At 46.0% G+C, this 13,450-nt stretch overlaps 2 pseudogenes; one reads left to right on the top strand and one right to left on the bottom strand.

Annotated features, from left to right (window-relative positions):
* The first annotated feature begins 4,378 nt into the window (after positions 1-4,378).
* LOC129532879 (transcription factor NF-E4-like) lies at positions 4,379-7,740 on the top strand (annotated as a pseudogene).
* Positions 7,741-11,822: 4,082 nt separating this feature from the next.
* Positions 11,823-12,158, bottom strand: LOC101153097 (large ribosomal subunit protein eL30-like; annotated as a pseudogene).
* Between the last annotated feature and the right edge of the window lie 1,292 nt (positions 12,159-13,450).

Here is a 13,450-nt window from a genome sequence, read left to right as displayed (position 1 = left end):
TCAAGCGATTCTCCTGCCTCAGCCTTCTGAGTAGCTGGGATTACAGGCATGTGCCACCACACCATGCGAATTTTGTGTTTTTAGTAGAGATGAAGTTTCACCATTTTGGCCAGGCTGGTCTTGAACTCCTGACCTCAAGCAATCCACCCACCTCGACCTCCCAAAGTGCTGGGATTACAGGCGTGAGCCAACATGGCTGGCTGGGGATTGACTTCTGATGGTTAATTTTAGATGTCAACTTGACTGGATTAAGAAATAGCCAGATAACTGGTAAAGCATTACTTCCAGGCATGTCTGTGAGGGAATGGGCATGTGAGTTGGTGGACTGAGTGGGAAAGATCCACCCTCAGTATGAGCAGTTGGCTGGGGGCCCACATAGCACAAAAAAGAAGAGAAGCAGGATTTTCTTTTTCCCCTCCTGAAGTGGGGACACTTTCCTCCTCCTGCCCTTGGAAATAAGAACTCCAGACTTGGCCTTGCAACTTCAGACTTACACCAGCAACCCTGCATGTGCTCAGGTCTTTGACCTCAAACTGAGAATTACACATCAGCTTTCCTGGTTCTGAGGCTGTCAGACTTGGACTGAGCCACACTACCAGCATCCCAGAATCTCCAGCTTACAACTGCCTGTTGTGGGACTTCTCAGCCTCCATAATCACATGAACCAAGTCCTCTAATAAATTCCCACTATCTGTCTATATTCTATTGGTTCTGCTCTCTGGAGAACACTAACACACTTTATAAAAGTGCTCCTGAGGGGCAGTTCCTTTTTCTTTTCTTTTTTTTTTTTTTTTTTTTTAAGGCAGAGTCTTACTCTGTTGCCCAGGCTGGAGTGCAGTGATGCAGTCTTGGCTCATTGCAACTTACACCTCCTGGGTTCAAGTTATTCTCAGGCCTCAGCCTCCTGAGTAGCTGGGACCACAGGTGCGCACCACCATGCCCAGCTAATTTTGTATTTTCAGTAGAGACAGGGTTTCATCATGTTGCCCAGGCTGTTCTCAAACTCCTGGCCTCAGGTGATCCTCCTGCCTCAGCCTCCCAAAGTGCTGGGATTATAGACATGAGCCACCAGCCTGGGGAAGTTTCTTTTCTTTTCTTTTCTTTTTCTTTCTTTCTTTTTTTTTTTTTTGAGACAGAGTCTTGCTCTGTCGCCAGCCTGGAGTGCAGTGGTGCGACCTCGGCTCACTGCAACCTCCGCCTCCTGGGTTCAAGTGATTCTCCTGCCTCAGCCTCCCAAGTAGCTGGGATTACAGGCACGCGCCACCACACCCAACTAATTTTTGTATTTTTAGAAGAGACAGGGTTTCACCATGTTGGCCAGGATGGTCTCAATCTTTTGCCCTCATAATCCACACACCTCAGCCTCCCAAAGTGCTGGGATTACAGGCGTGAGCCACCGCGCCCAGCTGGGGCAGTTTCTTACTAGCTCCTCTCCTATCTAGATAATACCAAGAGACCTGGATAATACTGTGACCCAGTCTCCCCAGCATTCCTATAGCCAAGGCCATGCAAATGTATAAATCTCTTGCAGAGATCCTGCAAGATTGCCTAGGAATGAGCTATCCTGATGAGACAGGTTCCTTCTGTAGGAGTCCTGTGTTGTTACAGTGAGACAGAATGTCAAAAACAGGGGCCCAGCACTACCTAAAAGTGTGATTATCTCCCTTTGATATACATGAAGTGGCTTTCTTTTTTCAGACGGAGTTTTGCTCTTGTTGCCCAGGCTGGAGTGCAATGGCGCAGTCTCGGCTCACTGCAACCTCCACCTCCCGGATTCAAGCAATTCTCCTGACTCAGCCTCCTGAGTAGCTGGGATTACAGGTACCTGCCACCATGCCTGGCTAATTTTTGTATTTTTAGTGGAGACCAGGTTTCACCATGTTGGTCAGGCTGGTCTCAAACTTCTGACCTCAGGTGATCTGCCCACCTCAGCCTCCCAAAGTGCTGGGATTACAGGCATGAGCCACCACACCCGGCCGTGGCTCTTAAATTTTAAGATCAAAACCATGATTTCATCAAAAATCTTGTGGCCAGTTCATAATAATCAAATTCACAGGAGACTGAGTTATAAGTCAGAATGCCATGTACAGTGCTGTATGTATTTTTCTAGTAACTAGAACATCTTTGAAATATAATGCCTCCTCCTTCACTATGTCAGAGGGATGGAAGTCCAAACTCATCATCAGAAGAAATGAGAGTGAGAGAGCAGTATACTATTGAGGGCTTTTTTATCCAGGCCAGGAAAAGCCTGAAATGAGGCCACTGTTGTGTGGCTAAAGGATGAGTGACCAACATGCAGTGCCTCTGTTGGCCAGGTGACCTGCACACAGTCCAGGTGGGGCTCTCTGATGTCTCTCTTTGTTCCCGATTCACCTGGACTCCCTGTCTTCCTTCGTTAAACAGATTACAATAACCAGTGATATCACAACTTACTTTCATATTAGTCATATTTTTAGTCATTTATCTGGGAAATCTACTCAGGTCAGCTTCATGGGTGTTCCCCACATCTCTTCAGGACCACATTTACCAGTTTTTTTGTAATGGGATTTATTGCTACAAATGACATTATGCATAGTTTCAATCATCCTCTTGGTTCAGAATAAGTAATTGAGGGAGGAAATGATAGGCAATAAATAAATATATATATTATTCTCATTCTCAAAGAATATTCTTATTTTCAAATTCTGAACAATCTGGGGATGTCTTACTCCATACATATAATTACTTTATTAGTAATCTCCTAATGAAAAAGTCCATTTATTCCATAGGCAAATGTGGAAGGCATAATATATTATATATATCCCAGATATGATGATGAATCTTAGGAGGTTAATGAATAAAATGATCCCATGCCTGGTGAAGAAAGGCCTATAAATACAGAGTAACCTAGAAGGAATCCGCTTTTGCATCTTTCAAACTATTTTCCACTCTGCTGTTAGAGCTGTCATTTCTAAAGCAAGCATCACTGTATTGTGATTCACTCAGTCTTATAGTCATGTGTAAGTTATCAACAATCCAGCATAGGTTGGGTTATGCCAAGCCCAGTCTCATCCCTCCTTACTGCTCTCCTGGTCGAGGGTAAAGACTCTATCCAGGACAAAATCTCTGACCTTCGGCAAGCAATTCTTTTTTTTCTTTTTCTTTTTCCAACTGGGTCTCACTGTGTCACACAGGCTGGAGTGCAGTAGCAAGATCGTAGCTCACTGCAACCTCAACCTCCTGGGCTCAAGCAATCCTCCTACCTCAGCCTCCTGAATAGCTGGGACTACAGGTGTGTGCCACTATGCCTGGCTATTTTTAAAATAATTTGTAGGCCGGGCATGGTGGCTCATGCCTGTAATCCCAACACTTTGGGAGGCTGAGGTGGGCAGATCACCTGAGGTCAGGAGTTCGAGACCACCCTGGCCAGCGATGGCCAACGTGATGAAACTCCATCTCTACTAAACATACAAAAATAGGCTGGGTATGGTGGCTCATGCTTGTAATCCCAGCACTTTGGGAGGCCAAGGCGGGCAGATCACTTGAGGTCAGGAGTTTGTGACCAGCCTGGCCAACATGGTGAAACCTCTTCTCTACTAAAAACTACAAAAATTAGCCAGGTGTGGTGGCAGGCACCTGTAATCTCAGCTACTTGGGAGGCTGAGGCAGGAGAATTGCTTGAACCTGGGAGGAGGAGGGTGTAGTGAGCAGAGATGGCGCCACTGCATGGCAGCCTGGGCAACAAAGTGAGACTGTCTCAAAAAAAGAAATAAAATAAAATAAATAAATGAATAAATAAATAATTTGCAGAGACAGGGTCTTACTATGTTGTCCAGACTAAAGCAATTCTTGAGTAAGCTCACACCTATCTTCCCAAGGGAAGGTCTACTTTGCTGTACCACACTCATCAGGTGTAAATAAAGTCAAGAAACATCTTTCAACACAGAAGTAAATGAGTCCCAGGGCACAGTAATCATTTAACTATACACAATTACTTAAAATTGGCACTGCCCACCACTTATGTCTAAAACATCTACAATCTTTTCTTTCAGTTTCCTCCTAAAAATGAAGGATAAGTGCTTGCTTTACATTTGTGCAATTAAAGGGTCCATTCACATGATTTCCCACAACAAAGAAACGGTTCACAGTTGACTCAAAATGAGATTCCAAAATATATTTTAGTTTTCTCTTTCAGCTCAGGCAACCCTTTCCCCAAGTTTTGATCATCACTGCAGAAGTCTTATTTGTAGTAAGAGGTCATAAGGTAGAGAGCTGCAAATAGTGCTGCCCTAAATTGGAAAGTGGTCTATTTGTCAACAATGTGCTTAAGATTGAAACTGGCCCGCTAACGCCATTTTAGGCCTGAGCCTGCCTGTACCCAGGCGCTCATTAAAACAGCATGTTGCTCCATACCGCCCCATATTGTCTGTCAGCTCGCTCTCAGGGTTCAGACCGATACAAGACCCTTACATCTGGTGCCGAAACCCGGGAGGGGTTCAGGTCTGCATCCCCTGTGGACCTACCCCTCCACCCCAGAAAGCAGGCCACAGTAGCCAGACAAAGGAAGCTCCTCAGCCTCCAGTCACCTCTCTGTGCATGCACATACGTCACTGAACTCGCCTACTGGTAAGTTTCCCCGGGAGCCTGGTTTGGTTTACAGGGGAAAATCTGCATGGCTTCTCTTGGTTTCTCCGGTACGAAAAATCCAACATTGGTCCAAGAAGGCTCCCGTGTGTGCCAGGCACTTGCTGATCATCTGGTCTTAGGGGGACACCTCTAAGCCATTTGATCCTGTTCCCAAACGAAAAAGGCAGCGGTGATGATTGCTCCTTTTATTGTCTCCCTCCGGCCGTCCAGGACGGTCTACTTTTCCCTGTTCTCCCGAGCCTACCCTCAGTTATGGGAAACTCCTGGTCCTACATTCCAAAAAACAACCCTCTAGGCTGCCTCTCCAAATGGCCCACAATGGAACATTCGAGTTTACAGTTTTAACTGACTTAAGCAATTTTTGCCAACGTATGGAGAAATGGGGAGAAATTCCTTATGTCCAGGCCTTTTTGCATTCAGCTCACAACCTGACCTCTGCAATTCTCGCTTATCTGTTCAAATCCTTCTCCTCCATTCTCGCCGCCCTGATAGCCTTTCTCCACCCGACCCTACCTCTTTTTCCCTCGTTCAATCCAGCTGACTGCTGTCCACCCCTCCCAGCCCCTACCCCTTCCTCTCGATCATCTTCTTTAACCCCCCAACCCTCCTTGTTATCTTCTCAGCCGCCATCTTCCCAGCTGCCATTTTCCCAGCCAACGTCTTCCCAGTGATCATCTTCCCAGCCACCATCTTCCCAGTCAGCTGTATCCACTTCTTTTCCTACACCATCCCCTCCTCAGGACAATTCTAGTATTGCCTGTACCCATTCTCCTCCTCTACTGCCCTCTCCAGAGGCTTGTAAACCCATTCCACCACCTTACGCCCCTATCTATCCTCCACTGCCTGTTAACTCCCCTTCCCCCTTCAAACCCTCAGCAGGAACCACTTCCAAGTTCTTCCTTCTCTCCTGCCCATACTGGCTCAGGCGCCATCTTTGGCCCATACCCCATTCTTACTTCAGCGCCTTGCTAGAGTGCCCCCTTCAGGAAGCAGCAGGAACTGAAGGTATTGTTAGAGTTCATGTTCCCTTCTCCCTCACTTATCTCTCTCAAATTAACAAAAGACTCAGTTCATTTTCAGAAGACCCGACCTCTTATATTTGGGAGTTTCAGCACCTTATGCAGTCTTATGAACTAACCTGGCATGACCTGTACATTATCCTCTCTTCCACCCTCACCCCAGAAGACTGGGACCATATCTGGACCCTAGCTCAGGTATATGCTGATACAATTCATCACCAAGCTCCTGCCCAGCCTACTGGTGCAAAGGGGGTCCCCAACCAGGACCCCCACTGGGATTATCAAAACAGGGGCCTCTGGATGCCGCCATCAAGACCACATGATTGTGTGTCTCCTTGCAGGACTCAAAAAGGGTTCCCATAAAGCGGTAAACTATGAAAAACTTTCAGAAATCACCCAAGGTCCTGACGAAAACCCAGCCCTTTTTCTCTCTCATTTAACTGAAACCATGAGAAAATATACCAACCTAGACCCAGCCAGCCCAGAAGGAACCACCATTTTAAACCTTCGGTTCATCTCCCAATCCACCCCCGATATTTGGTGCAAGCTTCAGAAGCTTGACGACAGCCCTCAAACCCCACAACGAGACCTTCTTAATTTAGCTTTCAAAGTCTTTAACAGTCATGATGAGGAAAGTAAAAGGCAAAAACACGCAGAGTTTCAAATGTTTGCCTCTGCCATTAGAGGCCCTGCAGGCCCACGAGGCCACAGCTCCACACAGAAGCCTCCTAGCAATCCACCTCCACTTGGCACCTGTTTCAAGTGCGGCAATGAAGGCTACTTGTCCAAACAATGCCCAAACCCAAGTAAGACCACCAAGCCGTGCCCCCTCTGCAGAGGACCCCACTGGCAGTTGGACTGTGAGCAGCCCCCACAAGGACTGCCCCCATCCCTTCCTGAGCTGGCCAGAACCTCCTACCTGGATCTCATCGGCCTAGTGGCTGAAGACTGATGGTGCCCTGGAACGGACACCCTGGCAACTACCATCGCTTCATCCAAGCCAAGGGTAACCCTGATGGTGGCGGGTAGGCCAGTATGTTTTTTTAATTAATACCGAGCAACCTACTACTCTGCTTTACCTAATTTTTCAGGACCCATCCAGTCCTCCCAAGTCTCTGTTGTGGGAATTGATACAGAAGTCTCCAAACCCCGAGCCCCCCACTTCATTTTTCTGCTCCCCGAACACCTTTTCCTTCACTCACTCTTTCTTAGTCCTGCCCTCGAGCCCATCTCCGCTCCTAGGCAGAGATATCCTTTCAAAACTTCACAATACTCTCCACTTCCACGTTCCCCATCACACCCAACACATCAACCCAGACCCCTCTGGGGCTTCTAACTTTCTTCTACTCCTCCAACCTCCCACCTTAAAACATGCAACCTCTTCTTATCCCCCATCCATAGTTAACCCCGCTTTTTGGGATACTTCCACACCCTCAGTCGCAGAACACCACACCTCCGTCCACATTACCCTTAAACAGCCCACCCATTTCCTAACACAGAAGCAGTATCCCATCCCCCAAGCAGCTCTCATAGGCCTAAAGCCTATCATTTCTCACCTCCTTACCAGTCGTCTACTCTGCCCAACAAACTCCCCTTTTAACACACCAATTCTACCTGTTAAAAAGCCAGATGGAACTTAATCACTTAGTCCAGGACCTCAGGCTCATTAACCAAGCTGTACTCCCAGTATGTCCAGTAGTTCCTAACCCATGTACTTCACTTTCCGCAGTTCCCTCCAATACCACCCATTTTTCTGTCCTAAACTTAAAGGATGCTTTTTTCATAATTCCTTTACACCCTGATTCCCAAAACCTCTTTGCCTTTACGTGGGAAAACCCTGACACCCACATTTCACGTCCACTCACCTGGTGCGTACTACCTCAAGGTTTCAGAGACAGTGCCCACCTTTTCAGACAGGCCCTTGCTTGTGACCTCTGTACCTTATCCCTAAAACCGTCCACTCTCCTTCAATGTGTTAATGATCTGCTCCTGTGTAGCCCCTCCCAAAGAGACTGCAACGCCCATAGTATCTCTCTGTTTTAAACTTCTTGGCAGAACAGGGGTATCAGGTCTGCCCTAAGAAAGCACAAATATGCACCCCCTCATTCACTATCTAGGCCTAGCCCTTACCCCGCTAACCCGAGGGCTCACAACCGACCACGTATCCCTCCTCCAGTCCCTCCCGCCTCCACAAACTAAGCAAGACATTCTCTCTTTTCTAGGACTAGCAGGATATTTTAGACTCTGGGTTCCCTCCTTTGCTCTACTTGCCAAACTGTTATGCCAAGCCGCTAAAGGCCCTCTCCATGGGCCTTCAAACCCTGCACAGCCTATTACCCAGTCTTTCCATCTACTCTAAAAGGCTCTCATCTCAGCCCCTCTCCTCACTCTCCCAGACCTCACCAAACCTTTCTCCCTCTATAGCGACGAACGGCGTGGAGTTGCATTAGGTGTTCTAACCCAGTCTAAGGGACCCACCCTCCAGGTTGTTGCCTACCTCTCTTAAACAGCTTAAAGCCACAGTTCTCAGATGGCCTGCCTGTCTCTGAGCATTGGTGGCAGCTGCTCTCCTTTTAGGCCTTGAAAGCCTAAAACTTTCTGTCCATGCCAACCTAACAGTTTATTCAACCCATGACATCAAAGACATGCTGGCTCACCACAGTGTACTAAGTCTTTTCTCTGCCCCACGGCTCCTCCAACTGTATGCTCTATTCATTGAAACTCCCCACATCACCATGCTAACCAGCTCCCATCTAAACCCAGCCATGCTCTCTCCCTATCCTTGTTCTCTCCTCTTTACTCCTCAGAAGAAAAGGAGGACTTCCGGGCCCAAAACCTTCAAAAGCAAGGACCATGGTATGTCAAGAAACGGAGCTTTATTCTTCCTCACTCTCAAAGCCTTCCTCACCTCCAAAGCCTCCACAACTCTTTCCATGTTGGTTACAAACCTCTCCTGCAACTTCTCCGCCCTATTCTCACTTGTCCTCACCTTTCCAGCCGTGTTTGAGAAATTATCCAGTCCTGCTCTATCTGCCACTCAGTGTCACCCCAGGGCTCCCTCCTGCCTCGGACTTTTCCTACCCACCAAGCCCAGGGCCAGGTACCTGGGCAAGATTGGCAAGTAGACTTCACTCACATGCCACCCGATAAACAGCTCTGCTATCTTCTAGTTTTTGTCTGTACTTTCTCCGGGTGGGTAGAAGCATTCCCAACAACTTCACAAACTTCAGAAAGTGCAAATATTGTCACACAAACTCTCATCATGCATATAATTCCCGGTTTCGGACTCCCAATAGCCATCCAGTCCGATAACGGACCCGCCTTCACCAGCCAAATTACCCAAGGTGTCTCTACATCCTTAGGTATAAAATGGGTCCTCCACACACCCTAAAGGCCTCAATCTTCAGGCAAAGTTTAAAAAGTTAACTCTGTCCTTAAAGCCCAACTCACCAAGCTGGCTCTAGACACCCACCAGTCGTGAACAAAAACAATCTCCCTTTTGCCCTCATGAGACTCTACACAACACCAAAGACATCCTCTTTTTATAGTCCCTTTGAAATCATGTATGGCCAAACTTTTGTTTTGGGGCCTCTACCCTTACCAGACTCTGAGCCACTCAAGAATTACCTCCCTTCCTTAATCCAGACATGATCTTTCATTTGTGAAGCAGCAAATGAGGCCATCCCTCTCCCTGTCAACACCACCTTGTCCTCTCAACATAACTGTCTTGCAGGCATAGAAGTGTTTCCAGACAATCCAGACAATGCTCCTGCTACAACGACATGGTGGATACCAACCCATCTCTCAAGAATACCCAAAAAATTGAGGTTTTCTTTTTCCAAGGTACCCACGCCACCCCCTATGTCATGCCTGAAGTAGTTATTGAGAAAGTCATTCCTTTTCCCTTTGCTATAACCAAATAGACAAGAATGTAAGGTTCTCCCCAGGGCCTGAAAGCTTAAGGGGATGAGTGATTCCTGCCTGCTCAGGCCCAGTCCCAAGGCGCAAGGCCACTTGCGTCAGCAGTGTTTGTCAGCAAGATAGCAGAAGCAAGAAGAGAGCCAGCCAGAAGACACGTACCCCTGAAGATCAAGAAAGAGGCCATCCAGGTACAACGTAGCAGTTACGTCAGACTGGGACACTTCCTGCTTATAAAATCTTTGCCTCATCTTCACTTGGGGCTGACACCATTTTAGACCTCAGCCCGCCTGCACCCAAGTGCTCATTAAAACAGCATGTTGCTCCAAAAAAAAAAAAGATTGAAACTGGCCCAATAGTCTCATAGACTATTCTTTTTGATAAACACAGAAATTGACCCTTCTGGCCTCAGCTTGAAAGTTATATTTATTTTATCAGAGTTCCTTCCTCAGGAAAGGACCTTCAGGCCTCTCAAAATATAAGTATCAAAGAACTGAAAGTCACCAGATCACGGCACCAGGTGACTGCTTCCTTGCCCCTCCCCAGTTCTTGTTTTCTTACACATTGTTACACTTCGTCCCTGATATATAAACCTGGCATTTTAGTAGTCAGGGAGATGGACTTGAGACTGAGCTCACATCTCCTTGGCTGCAGCATCTGGCTAAAGCTTTCTTCCTTGGTAATACTCGTCGTTTCAGTGATTGGCTTTCTATGCAGCAAGCAGCAGGACCTAGACCAAACCACTGGTGTTTCAGTAACAAGATCTCTGTCCCCAGGCTACAGGTTCACTCACAGTGAACTCAGGTGAAGGTGCAGACCTTAGAGTCAGATAACAGTGAGTTTGAGTTGAAGGAAAGCATTAAGCCTCAGTTTCTTCCTAAATAGAAAAAGAACAGCATCTCTTAGGACCTTAGTGAGACAAAATTATGTAATACAATGAATGCAAAGTGTCTGGTCTGAAGTGAGCATGGCCTTCAGCAAATAACTTCTGTGAGCCTAAATTTTTTAATCTATGACTTTGATATAGTAGAATAGTGGTTTGTTATGAAATGAAATAGTGTACAAACACAACAGACACACAGTACTTCTGCACTTCCTGCCCCTGCCCCTGCCCCCAGCCCCAGCCAGCCAATCACAACTTTTACATTACAAAAAAGTCTGTTTCAATTTCCTGACGCATTTCTGTGAAGAGTAACTCACCACAATAATGAGCAAAGATTAATTTAAAACATAAATAGGGCTTAGGCAACATAGGAAGACTCTGTCTCTACAAAAAAATTTTTTTATTAGCCAGGTGTGGTGGCACATGCCTGTGGTCTCAGCTACTTGGGAAGCTGAGATGGGAGGATCACTGGATCCTGGTAGGTTGAGGCTATGGAGAGTCATGACTGTGCCACTACACTCCCGCCTGGGTAACAGAGCAAGACCCTGTCTCAGACGCACACACAAAAACACACACACATAAATAGGCTGGGTGCAGTAGATCACACCTGTAATCCCAGCACAGCACTTTGGGAGGCCAAGGTGAGAGGATTGCTTGAGCCTAGGAGTTCAAAGTTGCAGTGAGCCATGATTGTGCCACTGCACTCCAGCCAATGCGACAAAGCGAGACTCAATCTCAGAAATAAATAAAATGAAATAGGGATGAAAAATATATGAGTGAAGAAAAAAATGACCATCTTAAGAAAAAAACCTGAAAAGTCCAAATGCATGAGACAATATTGTAGCATATATGCAACCTTCAAAATATGCCCAGTGGTATATCACTGGTTTCTTTCTCCGATGAATAAAGAAAAAAGTTTGGGGAAAGAGTCCAATTTTTGGAAATTGGGCCACTTGTACCATAGTTTATTCTTCTTAAAAAATTATGACTTCACTTTTATGTTAAATATTTGTTTGAAACAAGCTGAGGCAAGTTTTATTAAAGAAAAATTTTGCTTGATGGCTGGGCACGGTGGCTCATGCCTGTAATCCCAGCACTTTGGGAGGCCGAGGCGGGCAGATCACTTGAGGTCAGGAGTTCAAAACTAGCCTGGCCAACATGGTGAAACCCCTTCTCTATGAAAAATACAAAACTTAGCTGGGCATGGTGGCAGGCGCCTATAATCCTAACTACTTGGGAGGCTGAGGCAGGAGAGAGAATTGCTTGAACCTAGGAGACGAGGTTGCAGTGATCCAAGATCACATGCCACTGCACTCCAGCCTGGACAAAAAAAAAAAAAGAAAAAGAAAAAAATAAAAAGAAAAATTGTGCTTGTTTTACTTTTCACCAGTCTGCTCTGGCATGCTACTAATGATATTAGAATGGGGTCAATGATAGCCAGTGTGTGTAGTATTTTCCCCACCCTGTGCCCAATTCCAAATTATTGCCACTGTGGTGATGGACACCAGTTTTGGCCAGTGTGGCATTGTACTTTATTTTATATTTCCTCAAAGCTGGGCAGTTGTGGTGAGGTCAACTGATTTCGCTTTGCCTTGTCTGATCATATTCAGAGTCTGCTTGCATCCCAGCATGTACTATCCACTTTTCACAATGAGTTGGAACCTAGAGTTTATCAACTCTAGTGACTTTTTCATCTTCACTGCAGCCAGCATCTTCCTGCCTTAGGTATGCGATGCCCCCCAGTCAAGAGCAGCCACCAAGATAGCCAGGGAGCAAGAAAGGAAGGAGTTCTCACAATGCAAAGTTCTTCACAGCCTACATTAAATATTTTTTAAAATCATAGTCTCCGGTTCTGCCTTTTGGGTACATTCCCCATTTTTGCAGGCTTTAATGACTTCCCACTAAAATTTAACAGGTTTATAATGGGGTTCTATAAACATATATATTACTGGTATACTAAAACCTGATTTTCCAAGTGCTATTTATACTACTTCCCAATCCCACTATTCAGCCACTTATACAAAATCCTCATTCATATATTCTAGTACTTTCTTTTAGTTGGGATGTAAATGTGTTGTTAATTAATTTACTTAAAATGGCATCAAATGCCATTACCTTGTTAAAGGGTGCCACAGATTTAAGCAAAATATTCAATGGGGCTGGGTACAGTGGCTCACACCTGTAATCCCAGCATGTTGGGAGTCTGGGGCGGGTGGATCATTTGAGACCAGGAGTTCGAGACCAGCCTGGCCAACATGGAGAAACCCCATCTCTACTAAAAACACAAAAATTAGCCGGGCGTAGTGGCAAGTGCCTGTAATCCCAGCTACTCTGGAGGTTGAGGCACGAGAATCGTTTGAGCCTGGGAGGCAGAAGTTGCAGTGAGCCGAGATAGCACCACTGCACTCCAACCTGGGTGACAGAGCAAGACTCTGTCAAAAAAAAAAGAGAGAGAAAGGGAGAGAGAGAGACAGAGAAAGAAGAAAGAAAGAAAAGAAAGAAGAAAGGAAAGAAAAGAGAGAAAGAAAGGAAAGAAAGAAAGAAAGAAGGAAAGAAAAGAAAGAGAAAGAAAGGAAAGAAAGAAGGAAAGAAAGAGAAAGAAAGAAAGAAAGAAAGAAAGAAAGAAAGAAAGAAAGAAAGAAAGAAAGAAAGAAGAAAGAAAGAGAAATGTTCAATGGGTTCTGAGGCAATTGGTCTAAGAGAGTTGTGGAGGGCAAGACCACACCCTCTGTGATGGTGCAGTTCTTCCCTTGGAGGTGTGGCAGTCCTCCTGAGGGGAGACGGATTCTAGAACAGAAAATAATGTGGGGCAGTGCACCTTTCATTAGAAGGAGGAAGGAAAACCTTTCCTTTATCTTGTCTTCTGCCATTCGGCTTAGACTCTGAGAGTAGAGAATCTTAACGCTACACACAGTAGTAGTGGGACTGAGACTTGGGCTATAGCAGTGTTGGTTTGGGGCCAGTCAGAGAAAGTTCCATAAAAGACCCTGAGTAAGGGTCTGGC

The sequence above is a fragment of the Gorilla gorilla genome, chromosome 3 (assembly GCF_029281585.2).
Source record: "Gorilla gorilla gorilla isolate KB3781 chromosome 3, NHGRI_mGorGor1-v2.1_pri, whole genome shotgun sequence".
Lineage (NCBI taxonomy): Eukaryota > Metazoa > Chordata > Mammalia > Primates > Hominidae > Gorilla > Gorilla gorilla.
Note: the sequence above shows the minus strand (reverse complement) of the source record. Positions and strands in the feature narration are given on the sequence as shown.